At 43.1% G+C, this 22436-nt stretch overlaps 1 pseudogene; it reads left to right on the top strand.

The window, feature by feature from the left end:
* On the top strand, positions 6616–22436 carry LOC102183537 (annotated as a pseudogene).

Below are 22436 nucleotides of genomic sequence, written 5' to 3'. Positions count from 1 at the left end.
TGATGAAAGACAATAACCTACAGACCAGATTACTGTACCCAGCAAGGATCTCATTCAAATACGAAGGAGAAATCAAAAGCTTTACAGACAAGCAAAAGCTGAGAGAATTCAGCACCACCAAGCGAGCTCTCCAACAAATTCTAAAGGATATTCTCTAGACAGGAAACACAAAAAGGGTGTATAAACCCGAACCCAAAACAATAAAGTAAATGGTAATGGGAACATACTTATCAATAATTACCTTAAACGTAAATGGGTTGAATGCCCCAACCAAAAGACAAAGACTGGCCGAATGGATACAAAAACAACAACCCTCTATATGCTGCTTACAAGAGACCCACCTCAAAACAAGGGACACATACATACTGAAAGTGAAGGGCTGGAAAAAGATATACCATGCAAATAGAGACCGAAAGAAAGCAGGAGTGGCAATACTCATATCCGATAAAATAGACTTTAAAACAAAGGCTGTGAAAAGAGACAAAGAAGGCCACTACATAATGATCAAAGGATCAATCCAAGAAGAAGATATAACAATTATAAATATGTATGCACCCAATATAGGAGCACCGCAATATGTAAGACAAATGCTAACAAGTATGAAAGGGGAAATCAACAATAACACAATAATAGTGGGAGACTTTAATACCCCACTCACACCTATGGACAGATCAACTAAACAGAAAATTAACAAAGAAACGCAAACTTTAAATGATACATTAGACCAGTTAGACCTAATTGATATCTATAGGACATTTCACCCCAAAACAATGAATTTCACCTGTTTCTCAAGTGCTCATGGAACATTCTCCAGGATAGATCACATCCTGGGCCATAAATCTAAACTTGATAAATTCAAAAAAATCGAAATCATTCCAAGCATCTCTTCTGACCATAATGCATTAAGATTAGATCTCAATTACAGGAGAAAAACTATTAAAAATTCCAACAGATGGAGGTTGAACAACACACTTCTGAATAACCAACAAATCACAGAAGAAATCAAAAAAGAAATCAAAATATGCATAGAAACTAATGAAAATGAAAACACAACAACCCAAAACCTGTGGGACACTATAAAAGCAGTGCTAAGAGGAAAGTTCATAGCAATACAGGCATACCTCACGGAACAAGAAAAAAGTCAAATAAATAACCTAACTCTACACCTAAAGCAACTAGAAAAGGAAGAATTGGAGAACCCCAGAGTTAGTAGAAGGAAAGAAATCTTAAAAATTAGGGCAGAAATAAATGCAAAAGAAACAAAAGAGACCATAGCAAAAATCAACAAAGCCAAAAGCTGGTTCTTTGAAAGGATAAATAAAATCGACAAACCATTAGCCAGACTCATCACGAAGCAAAGAGAGAAAAATCAAATCAATAAAATTAGAAATGAAAATGGAGAGATCACAACAGACAACACAGAAATACAAAGGATCATAAGAGACTACTATCAGCAATTATATGCCAATAAAATGGACAACGTGGAAGAAATGGACAAATTCTTAGAAAAGTACAATTTTCCAAAACTGAACCAGGAAGAAATAGAAAATCTTAACAGACCCATCACAAGCACGGAAATTGAAACTGTAATCAGAAATCTTCCAGCAAACAAAAGCCCAGGTCCAGACGGCTTCACAGCTGAATTCTACCAAAAATTTGGAGAAGAGCTAACACCTATCCTACTCAAACTCTTCCAGAAAGTTGCAGAGGAAGGTAAACTTCCAAACTCATTCTATGAGGCCACCATCACCCTAATACCAAAATCTGACAAAGATACTACAAAAAAAGAAAACTACAGGCCAATATCACTGATGAACATAGATGCAAAAATCCTTAACAAAATTCTAGCTATCAGAATCCAACACATTAAAAAGATCATACACCATGACCAAGTGGGCTTTATCCCAGGGATGCAAGGATTCTTCAATATCCGCAAATCAATCATGTAATTCACCACAGTAACAAATTGAAAAATAAAAACCATATGATCATCTCAATAGATTCAGTGAAGGCCTTTGACAAAATTCAACATCCATTTATGATAAAAACTCTCCAGAAAGCAGGACTAGAAGGAACATATCTCAACATAATAAAAGCTATCTATGACAAATCCACAGCAAACATTATCCTCAATGGTGAAAAATTGAAAGCATTTCCCCTAAAGTCAGGAACAAGACAAGAGTGCCCACTTTCAACGCTACTATTCAACATAGTTCTGGAAGTTTTGGCCATAGCAATCAGAGCAGAAAAAGAAATAATAGAAATCCAAATTGGAAAAGAAGATGTAAAACTTTCACTCTGCAGATGACAGGATCCTCTACATAGAAAACCCTAAAGACTCCACCAGAAAATTACTAGAGCTAATCAATGAATATAGTAAAGTTGCAGGATATAAAATCAACACACAGAAATCCCTTGCATTCCTATACACGAATAATGAGAAAGTAGAAAAAGAAATTAAGGAAACAATTCCATTCACCATTGCAATGAAAAGAATAAAATACTTAGGGATATATCTACTTAAAGAAACTAAAGACCTATATATAGAAAACTATAAAAGACTGGTGAAAGAAATCAAAGAGGACACTAATAGATGGAGAAATATACCATGTTCATGGATCGGAAGAATCAATAGAGTGAAAATGAGTATACTACCCAAAGCAATTTACAGAGAGATGTTATGGGGAGGGAGGTGGGAGGGGGGTTCATGTTTGGGAACGCATGTAAGAATTAAAGATTTTAAAATTTAAAAAAATTAAAAAATTAAAAAAAAAAACAAATTCAATGCAATCCCTATCAAGCTACCAGCCATATTTTTCACAGAACTAGAACAAATAATTTCAAGATTTGTATGGAAATACAAAAAGCCTCGAATAGCCAAAGCAATCTTGAGCAAGAAGAATGGAACTGGAGGAATCAACTTGCCGGACTTCAGGCTCTACTACAAAGCCACAGTCATCAAGACAGTATGGTACTGGCACAAAGACAGAAATATAGATCAGTGGAACAAAATAGAAAGCCCAGAGATAAATCCACACACCTATGGACACCTTATCTTTGACAAAGGAGGCAAGAATATACAATGGAGTAAAGACAATCTCTTTAACAAGTGGTGCTGGGAAAACTGGTCAACCACTTGTAAAAGGATGAAACTAGATCACTTTCTAACACCGCACACAAAAATAAACTCAAAATGGATTAAAGATCTAAACCTAAGACCAGAAACTATAAAACTCCTAGAGGAGAATATAGGCAAAACACTCTCAGACATAAATCACAGCAGGATCCTCTATGATCCACCTCCCAGAATTCTGGAAATCAAAGCAAAAATAAACAAATGGGATCTAATTAAAATTAAAAGCTTCTGCACAACAAAGGAAAATATAAGCAAGGTGAAAAGACAGCCTTCGGAATGGGAGAAAATAATAGCAAATGAAGCAACTGACAAACAACTAATCTCAAAAATATACAAGCAACTTATGCAGCTCAACTCCAGAAAAATAAACGACCCAATCAAAAAATGGCCCAAAGAACTAAATAGACATTTCTCCAAAGAAGACATACGGTGCCGGGGTCCAGCCCCGGTGGATCCAGGGAATTCGAAGGGTGGACGGCGTCGGCGTGGAAAGACTTGTTTATTTATTAATATAAGATTAGATTAGGAAACTATAGTGTAGTAAGAAGATTAAGTGGAGGAAGAGGGCTGAATAGCTTGGTTTACGCGGAAGGCCAATAAAATTCCAGACAAGGAATTTGCACCATCTACGTTGGGCCACCGGCGCCCGCTTGAATATCTAAGGGTGCCTCGCCTTAAGCTCCCTTTCGTGCGGGTCTTAACAGCCGGGGCAAGTAAGTAGACCTGGCGAGCCTCCGCGCCCCAGGTGGAGATTCAGCCTGAAGTTAAAGTAAAGAGCAGAGAGAGGGAAAGGGAGAGAAGAAGAAAGAGAGAAAGACACGGGGGGAGCCAGAGTCCCAAGAAACCAGGCTGAGAGACTAGTTCGAGAAGCTGGCCCGAGAAACTGGCCCCTGGCCCCTGGCCCCTGGCCCCCGGCCCCTGGCCCCCATCCTTTATTGTTCAGAAGGCCTTTTATACTTTTGATAAAATATGGAGATCAATGGGTAACACAGAATCATGTAGCGTTCGCAGCCCAGACTCTTTCTATACATCATTTTGTATACAAAAGGTCTCAGGTGATTTACATTATCTTCTGGCCAAGAGGCTTGTTAACACTTTTTGGCTCTCTTCTTTAATGAATGTTAATTTTGTTTCCCCTGAAGTCTTTTTCTTTAATCTGCATCTCCTTAAAGCATTAAAGTTACATCTCTATAGAACAAAGGTGCAGTGGGTTATAACAAAGGTACTTAACTCAAAGATCTAATGTTGCTAATACCAGGTCTACTACTTGTTTTTCTATATACCAACTATATCTAAAAATAAAGGATATGAAAATTTGGCAGCAAGCATTGACTCAACAAATGAAACTTTTAATCAGTCCTACGCTAAAGATTTTGACTCCTCGGAAGCTCCTACATTCCTAGGATGTTTTAAGCTTCCTGTGCCTCCTGCGGTCAGGAGGCCTCAAACAATCACAAGCGCAGCTGTACGAGTCCTGCAGGCAGGCTAGAAAGCCATCAGAGGGTTTTCTGGATTGAAACACTCTTTCAAATGCAGAAGACTAAAGCCCTGAATTGACTTTTTCCAGAAAATGTCAGAAGAGTGGAAAAGCAGAGCACAAAAGCCGGCAGATTTTTGTTGGGGTACATGCTTAGGAATTTCCAGAGGGGTCCCTGAAGTCTGAGCACGCCTTGCGTATGTCAGCTTCCTTCCTCATGACCTTGTCACGGGCGGGATTCCTCACACTGGCTCCCGGCAATACGGATGGCTAACAAACACATGAAAAGATGCTCAACATCACTCATTATCAGAGAAATGCAAATCAAAACCACAATGAGGTACCACTTCACACCAGTCAGAATGTCTGCGATCCAAAAATCTGCAAGCAATAAATGCTGGAGAGGGTGTGGAGAAAAGGGAACCCTCTTACACTATTGGTGGGAATGCAAACTAGTACAGCCACTTTGGAGAACAGTGTGGAGATTCCTTTAAAAATTGTAAATAGAACTACCTTATGACCCAGCAATCCCACTGCTGGGCATACACACCGAGGAAACCAGAATTGAAAGAGACACATGTACCCCAATGTTCATCGCAGCACTGTTTATAATCGCCAGGACATGGAAACAACCTAGATGTCCATCAGCAGATGAATGGATGAGAAAGCTGTGGTACATATACACAATGGAGTATTACTCAGCCATTAAAAAGAATACATTTGAATCAGTTCTGATGAGATGGATGAAACTGGAGCCGATTATACAGAGTGAAGTAAGCCAGAAAGAAAAACACCAATACAGTATACTAACACATATATATGGAATTTAGAAAGATGGCAATGATGACCCTGTATGCAAGACAGCAAAAAAGACACAGATGTGTATAATGGACTTTTGGACTCAGAGGGAGAGGGAGAGGGTGGGATGATTTGGGAGAATGGCATTGTAACAGGTATACTATCATGTAAGAATCGAATCACCAGTCTATGTCTGACGCAGGATACAGCATGCTTGGGGCTGGTGCACCGTGATGACCCAGAGAGATGTTATGGGGAGGGAGGTGGGAGGGGGGTTCATGTTTGGGAACACATGTACCCCCGTGGTGGATTCATGTCAATGTAGGGCAAAGCAAGACAGTATTGTAAAGTAAAATAAAGTAAAAATAAAAATTTTTTTTAAATTTTTTTAATTAAAAATAAATAAATAAATAAAAATAAAAAATAAAAATAAAAAACAAACACACAGAGAATGACCTTACAGTTACCGGGGTGCTGGGCGGGGGATGGTGGCTGGGGGAAGGGATAGATTGGCAGCTTGGTTTCGACATATACACACGGCTATATTTAAAATGGATGACCAACAAGGACCTACTGTACAGCATAGGGAACTCTGCTTAATATTCTGTAACTACCTAAGTGGAAAAAGAATTTGAAAAGCAATAGATGCATATATAACTGAATCACCTTGTAGTATACCTGAAACTAACACAGTTAGTTTCTTAATCACATATACACCACTATAGAATTTTTTTTAATTTTCTAAAAGCTTTAATATGCATGTCTCCTCTTATAAAAATGCAGAATCAATGTCACTATTAATGAGTCTTTAATTGGCAACCTGCCCTGAGCCTGACATACAGGGTGGGAACATGTAGTTTGTCTTCTGTGAAGAGTTAAGGTTAATGAGATTTATCATGAGCCTGGGAAAAGCATCCTGCATGCTATAACTATATCACCTGTTCTACTTCCTAAAGGCAGCAAGACCTGCTCAAATCCTCCTATGTTTATAGTGTTTAGAGAAAAAAAAGTGATGCTCAGGTCATGAGGTGTGCTCCGTGATGCAGCTCAGGTCAGACTTCCATCCCTGGCATGAGAAGAGGCTGGCCATCTTCCCATGTGACATGAACCAGGCTGACTGTACCAACAGCACCACCCGCCTTCCGCATCCTGTGACTCAGTCAGCTTTGCTCAGCTCTGCCTCCTGTCTCACAGAAGCAGAGCCATGTGCCCCGCACTCCTCAGCCTCCTGAGTCTAGGTGAGTCTGGAAAGACACAGTTGGAGAGGGTTATGTTGGAAATTGGGGGGTCCTCGCACCACTGCCCAGGATCCCTGGATGAGGGTGCAAGGAGCATGGGGTCCATCTGGACAAGCCATCTCTGATGGGGACTTCCTCCTAGGATTCTGTGTGAGTCTGAGGATCTGGGCAGCTGTGGGTGAGTCCTCCCCATCCCTTATTTCTCCGCTGAGCAGAGCAGTTGGGGCTGAGGCAGAGGACGCTGGGGAATCGGGGTGAGACCCCTGTCAGTACGGTGAGAGCCGCATGCCCTGTGGATCCCAGGTCCTCCTATTGGCCTTGATACTCATCTTCACTCTCTCCAGAGGTTAGCCCAGCTCTGGACTCTGGATCTGAAGGGACATTCCGAATCCTCAGGAAGGGTGCTAGGACCATTGAGTGCCATTTCTGTCATGAGAGGGGAGCAGGAGGCTGCACCCTGCAGACCCCTCTCCAACAAGGTGGCTTGTGGCATCTCCAACTGTCCGTTAACAACAGGATCTGCAGGAGTGCCTGCTGGACCTGACCCCAGGGAAGGGGCTGGCCATCAGGCAGGGCCACCTGGACCTTGTCCCAGATTAGATGTAGTTTAGCTAACAAAGGAGCCAGGTTCAAGGTTTACTTCCTTCTTTGCAGGCAAGTGGCTTTCTCACTGCTTAGTTGTGTTAGTGTTAGTCGCTCTGTGGATTCTGTCTCTCTGCGACCCCAGGGACTGTAGCTCACCAGGCTCTGCTATGCATGGGATTCTCCAAGCAAGAATACTATAGGTGGTTGCCATTTCCTTGCCCAGGTGATCTTGCCAGCTCAGGGATTGTACCCTGCTCTCCATTGCAGGAAGATTCTTTACCATTTTGAGCTACAAGAAATGCAACACGGAAGTCCTTTCACTTCTTTTCCAGGCATCAGTTTTTCTGTGGTGTTTTCTTTTGGCTGTATCGTGCAACTTGCGGGATCTTAGTTCCCTCATCAGGGATCAACCTGGGCCCTTGGCAGAGAAAGTGCTGAGTCCTAACCACTGGACCAATAGGGAATCCCCAGTGTTTTGTGTTTTCAGAGAAAGTTTTTCAACATTTTCTCAACCCAAGAAGTGATGAGAATCACTTCTGAGAATCGTATGCTTAGAATCTCCATGATGTCCATCCTGGGTTAACTGTGTCTCTGTCTGTCCCCAAGTCCCAAGTGCCCTTGAGCATCAGGGTGATGCACTTTAGGGGAGGAGAGTTGGAAGAATTGAAGGGGAAGTGCCCATGGGGGCAGTGGGGAGAGGAGACTGTTCTTATTTTCCTCTCAAAGCCTCTGCCTCCTTCTCTGCTAGGTGAATATGACAAGCCCTCTTTGTCAGCCTGGCCAAGACCCATGGTTAACTTAGGACAGACTTTGACTCTTTGGTGTCACTCTGGTCCTCCATTTGAATATTCAGACTGTTCAAAGGAGTTGGGACCAGTTTGCCCGAGCTCCAGGGACATGATTTCAATACCTTCACCCTTGGCCCAGTGACCAGAGAACATGCCCAGTCCTACATGTTTTCTGGATTCTACAGGTCTGTCCCTGTGCAGTCCAACGTCAGTGAACCCCTGCAGATAGTGGTCACAGGTAGGAGAGGTCCAGCTCTGCTGGGGACACCCGTGCCTGCAGGCAATCCTATCCTAGGTCCACGTGGCAGTGCACCCAAAGACGTCCTCAGGATTCCCAGCCAGGACTGAACCATGGAAAGAGAACAGACTCTGAGAGTTTAAACTCAGGATGTTGACTAGAGGGAGGTGTTCCCCCAGCACAGGAAGGAGTAGCCTCCTTAGGCATTAGCTAGACAGGATGCTGCCACTGCCTGCCAGCTGGGAGGCCAAGGTGAGACCCTGATCCAGCACCTGCCACCCATTACGGAGCTGTAATCCCATATGAAGGAGCTGGGGTCTCAGTTAAGACCAAGTCAACCCAAGAATTTCTCCAGATGCATGAGGTGGGGGTCACAGATGGGAAATGTTCCCTTTCTTCTCCACCTCCTTCCCAATCTCATGCCCGTCATCACCCACGTTTTAGGAGATATGTGTGAAGGGAGCCAGAGTATGAATCCTCAGAACCAACCAGCCCCTGAAATGCATATTAGGGATGGGATGGAGCTGAGAGCATGGCAAACCAGTCCAGTGTTCTCACCTAGGAGAATCCCATAGACAGAAGCGCATGGCAAGCTACAGTCCATGGGGCCCCACAGAGTCAGACACAACTGAAGTGATTGAGTATGTATGCATGAAGCTTAGAGCAGACCCAACAGCTAAACAGCTTAGAATAAACACAGAGGAAGCTGGAGGTCTTGAGCAAAGAGAAACAGAAAGGCATGAGCCAGAGCCCGAGGACAGGGCTGAAGAAAATGCAACGGAACAGACAGGAAGGGTAGTTGGCTTTGATGGTTCACGGACATTTTTCACACCTTCCGATGTCAAGAATAGCACCGAAGTGGGGTGACTCACTGAAGCTCACAACCTCTTTGCTCCTAGGTGTGTTCACAAAACCCGCTATCTCAGCACACCCAGGCCCACACGTGCGGTCGGGAGAGACTGTGACCCTCCACTATCACTCACTGCTGCTGCCTGACAAATTTATCCTGCACAAAAAAAGCAGCACAGGGCATTTCCAGAGATGTAGAGAGACGCTCACTGGTGGGCATGCCCCAGCTGACTTCTCCATTGGCCTCATGACTTTGGCGAGTGTGGGCACCTACAGATGCTATGGCTCTCTAAGACACTCCCCCTATGAGTGGTCAGCCCCCAGCAACCCCATGGACATCGTGATCACAGGTGAGTGTGGCCAGACCAGTCCCTTCTGCTCTCTGTGTCACAGATGGTCTGGTGTCCAGTCCAGCATCAGTACCGGGAGAGAATGACAGGCGTGCAGAGACACTCACAAATTCGGGAGAGGGAACAAACCAGAGAGAGGAGGTGTGAACGCAGAAGGGAGAAGAGAACAGAATCCCTGCTGTGTGCTAAGGGGAAGACACAGCCGGTGACAGACCGAAGGAGCAAGAATGTGAACGAACGACCCACGGAGAAAACTGTACCAGAGCAGGGATGAGGGCAGTTCCCTGCTCAGGCAGCCAACGATGGCTCGTTAAGGGGTTGGTTTCCCGCTTTCATGTCAGAGCTCCCTTCCTCTGTCAGCAGCACACTGTGGTACCAGACGCTCTGCAGTCCAGCCCCTGGGTGATCAAGATGGAGGCTGACACCCTGAAGTTGCTCAGCCTCAGGGTTTAACAGGTCCTTCTGCACAAAGAGGGGGGAGTGGTGCCTCCAACCATCACAGCTAATGAGTCCCTTCCAGCCCCTGGGGGTGGACAGGGCAGCGCTGAACACACCCTCAAGAATGAGCTGGTCAAAGATCCTGTAAGATTCTGGCAATTTCCACTCCATAATATCTGCTTCTGAGTCAATACCATGTTTTCTGATGGTCCCAGCTGTAGCTAGTAGGTTCCGTTTTTCACGACAGCCACACATCTCATTGATTTTTAGAGTATATATTTTTCTTATTTTTGTTGTTGAAGTCTAGTTGATTTTTGATGTTGCTAATTGCTGCTGTACATTAGAGTGTTTCAGTTGTTCCTATATATATATAGCAGGGTGAAAAGACAGCCTTCAGAATTGGAGAAAATAATAGCAAATGAAGCAACTGACAAACAACTAATCTCAAAAATATACAAGCAACTCATGCAGCTCAATTCCAGAAAAATGAATGACCCAATCAAAAAATGGGCCAAAGAACTAAATAGACATTTCTCCAAAGAAGACATACAGATGGCTAACAAACACATGCAAAGATGTTCAACATCACTCATTATCAGAGAAACGCAAATCAAGACAACAATGAGGTACCATTTCACACCAGTCAGAATGGCTGTGATCCAAAAGTCTGCAAGCAATAAATGCTGGAGAGGGTGTGGAGAAAAAGGAACTCTCTTGCACTATTGGTGGGAATGCAAACTAGTACAGCCACTTTGGAGAACAGTGTGGAGATTCCTTAAAAAACTGGGAATAGAACTGCCTTATGACCCAGCAATCCCACTGCTGGGCATACACACCGAGGAAACCAGAATTGAAAGAGACACATGTACCCCAATGTTCATCGCAGCACTGTTTATAATAGCCAGGACATGGAAGCAACCTAGATGTCCATCAGCAGATGAATGGATAAGAAAGCTGTGATACATACACACAATGGAGTATTACTCAGCCGTTAAAAAGAATACATTTGAATCAGTTCTAATGAGGTGGATGAAACTGCAGCCGATTATACAGAGTGAAAAGTAAGCCAGAAATATGGTATACTGACACATATATACAGAATTTAGAAAGATGGTAACAATAACCCTGTATGCGAGACAGCAAAAGAGACACAGATGTATAGAGCAAACTTTTGGACTTTGTGGGAGAGGGAGAGGGTGGGATGATTTGGGAGAATGGCATTGAAACATGTATAATATCATGTAAGAAACGAATCGCCAGTCTAGGTTCGATGCAGGATACAGGATGCTTGCGGCTGGTGCACTGGGATGATCCAGAGAGATGGTAGGGGGAGGGAGGTGGAAGGGGTGTTCAGGATTGGGAACTCATGTACACACGTGGCACATTCATGTTGATGTATGGCAAAATCAATACAGTATTATAAAGTAAAATTTTAAAAAAATTTTTAAACAATCACTGAAATAAATCTAGTTACTGTCTATCACCAAAAAATAAATAAATAAATAAAGGATAATAAGTGACACTCCGTTATTAAAGTTATTTCTGAAGTTTTCCCTGTGCCGCGTATCCCTTGCTGTGGGGCTTTCTCTCCTGGCCGTGGGTGGGCTTCTCACTGCAGTGCCTCTCTTGTTGCCCACTTCAGGCTTAGTCCCCTGTTTAGGACTAGAGTTACTCTGTGCTCTAAGTCAAGGTCTCCTCCTTCCAGGTCTGTCCAAGAAATCCTCTCTCAGCCCAGGGGGACCCCGTGCTGAGGTCAGGAGAGAACGTGACCTTCCTCTGCAGCTCTGAGCATGTCTTTCAGCAGTTCCATCTGCTCAGGGAGGGGCAGAACTTTCGGCGCCCGCACGCTGGAAGGCAGGGCCCCCATGGAGCACTCCAGGCATGTTGGGGTCCTTTAATGGACCAGAACCCGGTGGTCCAGAGTCGACAATAAGAAAGTGAAAGAGAGAACCAGAGGGAGGGAGAGAGAGAGAGAGAGAAAGACACAGGGACCCAAGCTCTGATGGAGCAAAGGTGCTTTAATGATCTTTCTGTGAGTATATAAAGACTGATGTACAAGAAATTTCTTTCGACAATGATAAAGATCAGAAAACCAAAGGTACAGCAACCGTTACCAAGGGAACAAGGGGTTAACAATGGTCACAAGGTCTGGAGACAATCCATATCTCAAGAAAGAGGATCGAGACTGGGCAGTTTTGTCATAAGGAGAACGTTTACCTAGGAGACCCAGGCCTGTCTCACACAATGACCTCAGTCCTGAGAGCTGCGTGCAGTTCTACTCGCCTCTGGCAGAAGCTGATAAGGAACAGAGGATTTATGAGAAACAGCACATAGGAGTCCTCCTGTTAAACATTTCCTGACAATTCCCTCTTACTTACTTACAATATTTGTAAAAAGAGTTCTGACCATCAGAGTTTGTTTAGTTTTAACGATCTTTGCCTGAAGGCAATGGTAGGTGACAAATTTAATTGTCAAGAGAATCACCAAAATTACAGTTCCAGACCCGATGCTGTGGGGAATGCTTTGAAACCATCCTACTTGGGTCTAGCCCAGATAATTGATCACCTAGTTGTTCAGCTAAAGTTTCCAAATTAGTGGAAGAGGGCAGACTATGAGAAAAAGTTTCAAAGATTTCTTTTTGTAATAATTGTACATTCAGAGAGGCATTGTCATGTATGTTTTGTAGATGAAATTTGATTTGTTCCCAGTTGTAGGCACTATTATTGAAATGAACAGGAGTAATGCAAAACTGAGTAGAATTCCAATCACATTTTAGCATCACCTGTTTTTGTACATCTATTAATTGATCTCCAACCCATTTGATGGCTGTTTTTAGTTCCTGTATTTTATCTGGAATATCCTCATCTATCTGAGCCTGAGTGGCCCACATAGTATGAGCATCTTTAGTCCAACTTTGGATAAAATTATGTGTTTGAATTGAGGTTTGTAAAGCAACACCAGTGACAGCATCAGTGGTGCAAATAGCTATTAATCCCCAAATGCCAAGAATCAGCCATCCAACGAATCGTTTAGATCACTGGAGCAGTTTAGTAAGTAACCAGGAAGCAAGTCCAGCCATGAGGCCTTCTTCCCAGGGCCACTGGAGATTTATTGGTAACCACAGATTATGTCAAGATCAAAGAATCAAAAGGGAGTCATTTCTCCAGGAAATAGAATAGTTAAGACAAGTATCTAATTTACAATTTATGCAAATTACAGAACATAAAGTCTTATTGAATTGTAAATTTCCTATAGCTACAACAAAAGGAAGTGGAACACAGGCTTGTATAAAATATGATTCATTATAGTGAAAGAAATAATTGCTATGGCTATGACTTGTCCCTGTGAATTGTCCGGTCCAAGTCCCAGGTTCCTCGGTCCTTGCAGCAAGTTTCCAGATGTCCCATTGTTCAGGCCCAATCTGTTTATCAAGGATGATTCGAGGACGAGGTGGGGCCATTCCACCGTCAAGCCACCCAAGAAGTCCTCTGTCATGGTAGTGCTCCACTGTAGTGTTAGTGACCTCCTATGCTACTTGAGTGACATAAGCACACACAGTGCTGTTAACATCATCTGAGCAGTTAGATAGCCACACACCAGGGGGTCCCCAATCGACAACTGTATGATTAGCCATAAACATTAGTTTTCCTGATTTGGCCTGACATTTGTCCCAACGAACCAGAGTATATTTAAAGTTCTTATTAGTAAACCCTTTGCATAGTGTTCTTTGTTCTTTCCTCAACTCTTTCCCTAAAGTTTCTGTAGTATAAACATGGTTCACAGACAAAGAAAGGGCAGTAAATAATCCAAGCAGTGTCCAAAGTCCTCTTTCGGAGGCAGGACAAAAGCCCATGTTTGTCGACTAACATTAATATATAATTTTGTTGGGCCCATGCATAAAGGAAAGATTTCATAGCCTAGAGAAATGTTAATTAGTTTTCCTTCTTTCTCAGGATGAGAGGGCCCCTCCAAGTTCCAAGTAGGGGGCATATGGGTTGAGTTGTTAGTGGATACGATTGGTCCTATATCTGTCCATTTTATAACCTACAATAAAAAGGGGGGGATTAGATATATAAGCCCAATAAGTGTGATCAATCAAGTCAGCCTGAGCAGGGGCAACAAAAGAAAGCAAAGCAAGCATAGTGAAAAAAAAATATTTTCAGGATTCCGAGGCATTCCCTGTTGAGAAATCAGATTTTCAGCTTGATTAGCAAGGATTTTTATCTGTCTCCAAGTAGGGAGATCATAAGGTCGGTGACATCGAGTGTGGCATACCCCTTCCCCTGTAAGATTAGTTTCTTCGATTTCCATTGATTAGTTAACCCCTCTTGATATCAAATAGGCAAAGGAAGGGAGGTGTCTTTAATGTTTCAAAATGTTTTTCTGCTTTTGTCAAAATATCTCCTTGTGGTAAGTTTTAAAATTTTAAAACAAATAAAGCTATATTAGCAACAGTCATAGAAAGAAAGGAAAGTGATAATGATGAAAACATTCCTAGGAAATATTTCAGTTAAAAAAAAAATCATCTAGAGATCTGTTTGGGGACTGCTACTTGGCTGTGGTTTTGAATTAATGGGTTGATTTCTTCCTCATTCAGTACATACACTTTTCCTGACATAAAAAGAAATGGGATCTGACTGTGTTTTAAGTGGTTTGTGTTATTTGGGGTAAAGGATTAGGAGCAAACACTCAAGCATTTTTTCCTAAGTGAAATTATTGAAAAGCTGATGCAGAACAATGTGACAAATGAAACGCTGCTCATATCCAAATATTTGACCTTGTCCCCGGAAAAGAAATGCAGCCTGGTGGCTGTTGAATCTCTCTTTTCTGTGTGTTAGGGAAGATGATTATACTTTCAAGACAGACCTGAAAAGAAGGTGAATAGTTTGCACTTTTGAAATAACTTATTTGGCAGATGGTGTCTTTTTTATGTTGTTTTAGTTTTGCATTGTGAAACAGGCATTGAAGTTGATGTTATTTTGTTTCAAGAATCTTACAGACTGGAAACAGAAATAAAGCTATATTAACAGTAGTTATAGGCTTAAAGAATATATTGCATTAGAATCTAGTGAAGTTGGCTCTAGATAAAAGGAAGATAAAAGTGTCCTGTGTATATCCCCTTATTTAAATTTTTATTTGTAGCTTCAGTGTGTAATGTGTTTGTTTAATTATGTTTTGTGCTTGTGGATAATAAGGAATGTCTGTAATTTGTTTAATAGAAAATGAATGTAAAAATTGCTTGAACTGCTTAGAAATATAGGCTGGGCCATTGTCTGTTTTTATAGAATTAGGTGTTCTCATTATTGCAAAGTAAGTTGATAGGTGCGTTATAACATGTCGTGTAGTTTCACCTCGGAGACGTGTGGCCCATACAAAAGAAGAAGAATTTGTATTGATTGAGAAATGTAAGAAGGAAGAGGAAGAAAGTTCAGGGTAATGAGTTAAATCTATTTGACATAAAGTTCTCTTTCATTTGTCATAAACCATTTTTATATTTTTGTATTCATCATTTTTTTGCCATTTCTTATACCTTTTTATTAAAAGTATATATTTTACTTTTCTTTAGCAACTGTGAAGTGTCTTGTATATTAGTATTTTATAAGTTGCTGAATATACTTATTATATCATAAGATATATTTATTATATATATAAATATATATTTATATTCATCTTAATAGTTTAAAATCTTTTTACTTTTTCTGTAAGAGGAAGTTAATGTTCAGTAATTAATGTTTTAAAATCTTATTTTATTTGGAAATGATCTAGCTATTTAATAACCTTTTATTATTTAGTTTAGAAACTAAATAATAACTCTAGAAATTTAATAACCTTTTATTATTAGTTTCTAAACTAAATAAAACTCTAGAAACTTGTTACCCCAATCCTAAGAGATTATTTTCAGTTCAGCTCAGTTCAGTCGCTCAGACGTGTCCGATTCTTTGCAACCCCATGAATCCCAGCACGCCAGGCCTCCCTGTCCATCACCAACTCCCGGAGTTCACTCAGACTCACATCCACCCAGTCGGTGATGCCATCCAGCCATCTCATCCTCTGTCGTCCCCTTCTCCTCCTGCCCCCAATCCTTCCCAGCATCAGAGTCTTTTCCAATGAGTCAACTCTTCGCATGAGGTGGCCAAAGTACTGGAGCTTCAGCTTTAGCATCATTCCTTCCAAAGAAATCCCAGGGCTGATCTCCTTCAGAATGGACTGGTTGGATCTCCTTGCAGTCCAAGGGATCCTCAAGAGTCTTCTCCAACACCACAGTTCAAAAGCATCAATTCTTTGGCGCTCAGCCTTCTTCACAGTCCAACTCTCACATCCATACATGACCACTGGAAAAACCATAGCCTTGACAAGATGGACCTTTGTTGGCAAAGTAATGTCTCTGCTTTTCAATATGCTATCTAGGTTGGTCATAACTTTTCTTCCAAGGAGTAAACATCTTTTAGTTTCATGACTGCAATCACCATCTGCAGTGATTTTGGAGCCCCCAAAAATAAAGTCTGACACTGTTTCCACTGTTTCTCCATCTATTTCCCATGAAGTGATGGGACCAGATGCCATGATCTTCATTTTCTGAATGTTGAGCTTTAAGTCAACTTTTTCACTCACCACGTTCACTTTCATCAAGAGGCTTTTTAGTTCCTCTTCACTTTCTGCCATAAGGGTGATGTCATCTGCATATCTGAGGTTATTGATATTTCTCCTGGAAATCTTGATTCCAGCTTGTGCTTCCTCCAACCCAGCGTTTCTCACGATGTACTCTGCATATAAGTTAAATAAGCAGGGTGACAATATACAGCCTTGATTTGGAACCAGTCTGTTGTTCCCTGTCCAGTTCGAACTGTTGCTTCCTGATCAGCAAATAGGTTTCTCAAGAGGCAGATCAGGTGGTCTGGTATTCCCATCTCTTTCAGAATTTTCCACAGTTTATTTTGATCCACACAGTCAAAGGCTTTAGCATAGTCAATAAAGCAGAAATAGATGTTTTTCTGGAACTCTCTTGCTTTTTCCATGATACAGAGGATGTTGGCCCTTTGATCTCTGGTTCTTCTGCCTTTTCTAAAACCAACTTGAACATCTGGAAGTAAACAGTTCAAGTATAGCTGAAGCCTGGCTTGGAGAATTTTGAGCATTACTTTACTAGTATGTGAGATGAGTGCAATTGTGTGGTAGTTTGAGCATTCTTTGGCATTGCCTTTCTTTGGGATTGGAATGAAAACTGACCTTTTCCAGTCCCGTGGCCACTGCTGAGTTTTCCAAATTTGCTGGCATATTGAGTGCAGCACTTTCACAGCATCATCTTTCAGGATTTGAAATAGCTCCACTGGAATTCCATCACCTCCACTAGCTTTGTTCGTAGTGATGCTTCCTAAGGCCCATTTGACTTCACATCCCAGGATGTCTGGCTCTAGGTAAGTGTGAGTGATCATACCATTGTGATTATCTTGGTCTTAAAGATCTCTTTTGTACAGTTCTTCTGTGTATTCTTGCCATCTCTTCTTAATATCTTCTGGTTCTATTAGGTCCATGCCATTTCTGTCCTTTATCGAGCCCATCTTTGCATGAAATGTTCCCTTGGTATCTCTAATTTTCTTGAAGAGATCTCTAGTCTTTCCCATTCTATTATTTTCCTCTATTTCTTTGCATTGATCGCTGAGGAAGGCTTTCTTATCTCTTCTTGCTTTTCTTTGGAACTCTGTATTCAGATGCTTATATCTTTCCTTTTGTCCTTTGCTTTTCGCTTCTCTTCTTTTCACAGCTATTTGTAAGGCCTCCCCAGACAGCCATTTCGCCTTTTTGCATTTCTTTTCCATGGGAATGGTCTTGATCCCTGTCTCCTGTACAATGTCACAAAATTGTGCCAAATTTCTAAATCAAAACTGCATTTATAAGGGAACCAAGGATTACATTTAACCAGTGTTTGAAAGTAAGCCTCTATTCATTGGTGCAAAACCAAAAGTCCCTGAGCTTTAAACAAATGGTGAAGTAAAATAGAGAAATGATGGGGCTTTCTAGCCATTTGACCTGTGTCTTAGTACTTACCGACCTCAATAGGCCCTGACCTCAATAAGCCTGGAGTCACTCTGTCCAAAAATGCCACGAATACCAGTGTCTGTGTTCTGGGCACCACTTGTTGGGGTCCTTTAATGAACCAGAACCTGGTGGTCTGGAGTTGACAATAAGAAACTGAAAGAGAGAACTGGAGGGAGGGAGAGAGAGAGAGAGAGAGAGAGAAAGAAAGACAGACAGACAACGGGACCCAAGCTCTGATGGAGCAAAGGTGCTTTAATGATCTTTCTGTGAGTATATAAAGGCTGATGTACAAGAAATTTCTTTTGACAATGGCAAAAATCAGAACACCAAACTACAGCAACTGTTACCAAGGGAACAAGGGATTAATAATGGTCACAAGATCAGGAGACAATCCGTATCTCAAGAAAGAGGATTGAGACTGGGCAGTTTTGTCATAAGGGGAATGTTTACTGAAGGAGACCCAGGCCTGTCTCACACAATGACCTCAGTCCTGAGAGCTGCATGCAGTTCTACCAGCCTCTGGCAGAAGCTGATAAGGAACAGAGGATTTATGAGAAACAGCAAGTAGGAGTACTCCCATTAAACATTCCCTGACACAGGCAGAGTTCCCTCTGGGTCCTGGGACCCCAGCCCACAGCGGGGTCTACAGGTGCTACGGCTCCTTCACTCGCTCTCCCTACTCCTGGTCACACTCCAGAAACCCACTGTTTCTGTCTGTCGCAGGTGAGGAACCTCTTCCTGGCCCATGCTTTCTTGTTGCTGTCCAGTTGCTAAGCTGTGTCCAATTCTTAGCGACCTGTGGACTGCAGCATGACAGATTCCTCTGTCCTTCACCATCTCCCTTTCATGGATCACAGCCTTGTCCTGGTGAAGGTGCTTGCATAACTCAATGAAGCTGTAAGCCATGTTGTGCAGGGCTACCCAAGACTGATGGGTTATAATGAAGAGTTTTGACAAAAGGTAGTCCCGTAGGAGGAAATGGCAACCCACTCCACTGTTCTTGCCTGGAGAACCCATGAAGAGTCCCATGCTTCACAATGCACTAAATCACGTTACATTGGCCAAGAAGTCCATTTGGCTTTTTCCATAACATCTTACTCTATCACTGGCCTCTAGCTCAGGGCCCTGTACAGGTTTCAAGGGAACCACAGGGCTTCTGAAGAAATGGAGGCAATAAGCATCAAAGAGGAAGAAAAATGATAGATAGCATTTCAACCCTCTTCCACCTTCTGTATGGATGGTCCACATCAGAGTCCTGTCTATCCAGGCAATAAAGAAAAGGGTCAGGGTATACCCAGGAGGAGGAGAGGCTGGGCTGATTTGGGAAGATCAGAGATTGCATTGGCCCCTTGCTCTTAGTGTTTTCCCAGAAGCACCTCTGACACACAGGTGATTTCCCAATTAAGGAGCACAGACACTCGTTCCTGGAGCAGAATGTCTCTTGTTTGCAGCTGTCTTTCTCAGGCATATCCTTCCCACCTCCTTCCAACATCCCTTCTCCAGGATGGAGATTCCACTCAGGGCATTCACAAGAGGGGCCCAAAGCTCTACCTTCCCCCATCAGTGCTCTGAGGGATGAGAGAGTCAAGGACAGGCAGGAGGTCAAGCTTCCAGAAACAACAGTCCTCCTTCAGTGGGGCAAGGAAGGTTACGTGCTCACCCCATCTGGTTTTTTTCCCCTAGGATCCACTACAAGTACTTGCCCATCACCCATGTATCCCCACACCACAGAAGGTAAGCAAGATGGTCTCCTATCTCAGCAAGTTTCTGAGAAGACAGAGGGTTCCTGTGTGAGTGCTGGCTGCCACCTCCCAGCTCTGTGACTTTAGGCTCCTCAACATCCCTGTTATGTTAGCATTTGAGACCACGGTCTGCAGGAGACCCACAGTGGGCATTGAGCTTCTCATGCTTGGGGAGTGGGAACTTCTAAACTGGACAAAGAGAGTGAGAGTGACCTGATCTCATGCTTAAGGGAGATGCTTACCCTCCCTCAACCAGGATCTTAAGGGGATGGATGTTGCAGGGGAAGGGGAGAATTTTAGGGAGCATCTTCAGTTCAGTTCAGTTCAGTCACTCAGTTGTGTCCGACTCTTTGTGACCCCATGAATCGCAGCACGCCAGGCCTCCCTGTCCATCACCAACTCCCGGAGTTCACTCAGACTCATGTCCATCTAGTCCATGATGCCATCCAGCCATCTCATCCTCTGTCGTCCCCTTCTCCTCCTGCCCCCAATCTCTCCCAGCATCAGAGTCTTTTCCACTGAGTCAACTCTTCGCATGAGGTGGCCAAAGTACTGGAGCTTCAGCTTTAGCATCATTCCTTCCAAAGAAATTCCAGGGCAGATCTCCTTCAGAATGGACTGGTTGGATATCCTTGCAGTCCAAGGGATCCTCAAGAGTCTTCTCCAACACCACAGTTCAAAACGCATCAATTATTCAGCGCTCAGCCTTCTTCACAGTCCAACTCTCACATCCATACGTGACCACAGGAAAAACCATAGCCTTGACTAGGTAGACCTTAGTTGGCAAAGTAATGTCTCTGCTCTTGAATATACTATCTAGGTTGGTCATAACTTTTCTTCCAAGGAGTAAGCATCTTTTAATTTCATGGCTGCAGTCACCATCTGCAGTGATTTTGGAGCACCTTAAATATGAGTTATTCCTCTGTTAGTGTTTTATGAAGAAAACATTCCAGAGTTCAGATATACAAGTGTCGTGTCTTCTTGAGGATTCCACTCCAGGTCTATGTGGATGGAGGGGAAATGTATTGTGGATTAATGCGGTCTGCATTCATGCAAAAGTACCATGCCTTGTCATATGGGGCAGCAGAGAAAAACGCCATCAGTGCCCAGGGGACCTTGTTTCAGACCTCAGCTGGTCTTGCACTGCCTCCTTGCTTTATCCACTGCTAGTATCTCTCCTGGATGCTTTGGTACCTCCTAGGAAGTGGAGACCATAACTGATCAGGTTGAGAGATGCTAACACAGTTTGACACAAGGATACAATAAATCCAGTCTGTTGGGGCACAGCATGCGCAGTGAATATCCAGACCTTCACCGTTTGCTTGTTGGCAGAAACAAGGCTTCCTCAAGGCCACTCCAGCACGTGGTACATTGTCCTTGGGCTCTCCATAGCCTTCACCTCTACCAGCATCATCCTCGCTGCTCTTGTCTGTCACTGGTGTTCCACCCAAACTCGTAAGTCTGAAGGTGGTGAGCTCAGCATCATCTGACCCAAGGGAAGGTGGGCTCATAGCAGAGAATGGCGTTTTCACTTCCTGTAGGTTAAAAACTGATGTCCAGTGTTGTAATCCCTGAGGGAACATCTTCCAGAGATCCATGGAACCCTGTTCTTTTTTGAAAATATCTGTTCATTCATTCTTGGCTGAATCAGCTCTTGGCTGCACCATGGGGGATCCTCTTTGCAGTGCTGGGGTATGGTTCAAGGCTCCAGAGCCTGAAGCTCAACAGTTTCAGCTTGTGAGGCTTAGTTGCTTCAAGGCATATGGGATCATAGATCTCCCACTGGGGATAGAACCTGTGCCCCCTGCACTGGAAGGTGGGCTTGTAATCCCTGGGCCACCAGGGACATGACAAGCCCTGTTCTTCCCTTCAACTGCAACCATCTGTTCTTCTCCCCTACTTGATCTTAGGAATCTGCTGATACGCAGAAAAGGATGGGCCGTAACAGATGTAGGATGGGTCCATGGGTTTGCATAGGTTCCTGGGACAGTCCTGAATGGCTGGGCTTGTATACGGATCTTTTTTTTCCTTTTGGCTGTTGTTTTGCTTTGTTTTATGATTTGTGGTGTAGACAGGCTCAGCAACTTGGGGCACACCCCTGCCTTATTCTGGCTTTGATGTAACTATCAAAGATACAGAGGTCTGGAATAATTGCCTCCACCCCAAAAAGCCTTGACTCTCTTCCATTCACAGATGTTGCCATCATGGAAGGAGAACCCCAGGAAGACCAAGCAGTGAAGACCAAGCTGATGAGCCCTCCCAGCCCAACCACTTGGCATAGTCTGAGCCCCTCCAATGCCCAGTGGCCGAGCCTTGGAAGGTCACATCTCAGTCCATCATTCTCACCTCTCTCCTCTCAGGACTCTGCAGCAGAAGACGTGATATATGCCCACTTGAACCATGGGACCCTCTCCAAGAGACGAATCACTCCCACTCCTATGAGCCCCATGCACGCCTTCACCAAGCCCCGTATCTACGAGGACTTCAACGTGAACCAAGACTGTGCTGAGCCCTGACCTGGCCCCATGCTCTGAACACACAGAGTGTTACAAATCGAGGACCTTGATTTCTTTCTAAAGGAGTTCCTGCATGGAAACTCCTTCTCCTCCTCCAAAGCAGCCCAGCAGCTCTGAGACAAACAGTGGAGTCCAAGAATTATAGGATCGTCTTCAAAAATCCTACCACCTCTTAGTAATCTCCTGGCTATTCTAGGACTCTATTTTATCTATCTCATGATTTGGGGAGAAGTTATAATCAATC

The sequence above is a fragment of the Capra hircus genome, chromosome 18 (genome assembly GCF_001704415.2).
Source record: "Capra hircus breed San Clemente chromosome 18, ASM170441v1, whole genome shotgun sequence".
Classification (NCBI taxonomy): Eukaryota; Metazoa; Chordata; class Mammalia; order Artiodactyla; family Bovidae; genus Capra; species Capra hircus.
This window is presented reverse-complemented; position numbering and strand designations above follow the sequence as displayed.